The sequence below is a fragment of the Phytophthora infestans genome, genomic scaffold (genome assembly GCF_000142945.1).
Source record: "Phytophthora infestans T30-4 supercont1.2 genomic scaffold, whole genome shotgun sequence".
Classification (NCBI taxonomy): domain Eukaryota; phylum Oomycota; class Peronosporomycetes; order Peronosporales; family Peronosporaceae; genus Phytophthora; species Phytophthora infestans.
The window spans coordinates 1,124,365-1,125,659 of NW_003303757.1; positions in this window are offsets into that span (position 1 = coordinate 1,124,365).

Consider the following 1,295-nt stretch of genomic DNA (forward strand, 5'->3'; position numbering starts at 1 on the left):
GGGTGTGACATGGCGAGGTTTACAGGCGGTGAGTATCGGAGGCGGGGGGGGGGGGCGACGTGCCGCAAGCGGACGACGATGGCTGTGATGAGTGTGAAGTGAGGGAAAGGTCCAATGCAATCAAAGGTTGATAAAAGGGCAACGAGCTGCGCTCTGGCATGATCCACCCCCGGTTGCGGCTTGTTACGGAAGGGTGACGAGTCAAGAGTAATATAACAAGGTTGCGCAAAGTGACGTGGGTACTGAGTCAATAAACATAGAAGGTAGGCTGAGTTCTGGAGTTTAATAGTGGGTAGACAAGCAGCAATGTGGGCAACCTATGAGGCGGAGTGCATCCGATAGGGTGACGGCCGTGGAGAGAGACCACAAGGGATACAGGACACCGCTTCGTGCACGTCCCCTGATTGTATCACGAAGGGCTTCGTGCGGAGTACGTGGGCCTTAGTCGTAGCGAAATTCTTCCTCGCTTTTATGTGCATGTCCGCCCGGGAGCAGCCTGCATTTAACAGAGCTCGGGTATAGATACAGCTCCTCTCAGCCCTCCCTATCCCCGAGCCCTGGAGGAAAAGCCCGTGTTCATGCTCTAGCTGAAGAGGCAATAGGCCTGGCGAGCCATGTGTGACCGGCGGTGGAGGCTCCGAGAGAACGTGAGAAGCCGGTGGGAGCTCCCGCATTATACTTGAGTTGTAGTGGGCACGCCGTTAAAACCGCTGCCTAGGCGTCATTTGGCGGTCATCCTACTAAGTGAGCAATAACATGTGAGCCACAGGGGTCCGAACTACATAGTGATTATGAGTCACCGCTAAATTGGGGACTTTTTTATATTTGGCAGGTAGAATCCTAACATTTCCCCCTATATAACATGCTTCTGCCATTAGCAATAATTGTGGAAGGTAGATATTTATCAGTGAACACCCTGGTCAAAAAAAAAAAATTAGAGCTCTAGCCTGATCGGCCAATCAACGCCTTTAATGATCGTAATACACGCGAGCTCGCAGCTAAATACACACGATGGTGGTCTTTGACAGAGATACAACGATCGGTGTAAAAAGGGGTAAGGAGGGGGATGGTCCTAAACAAGCAAATCGCCGCCTACTTCTTCACAATACTAGGTCAAGGGCTGTTTCGCTGCAATATTTGCGGCAACGAGCGGAAACAAACTGGAGGGACAGGGTACTCTAATCTCAACTAATAGCACAAATTATTAGTTGCTACATCATTCCGATGAATTACTTAGAAACAAATATTCTAACAAGATGCTCAGTCAAGATAACTATTCTTGACTCGCTATCTTG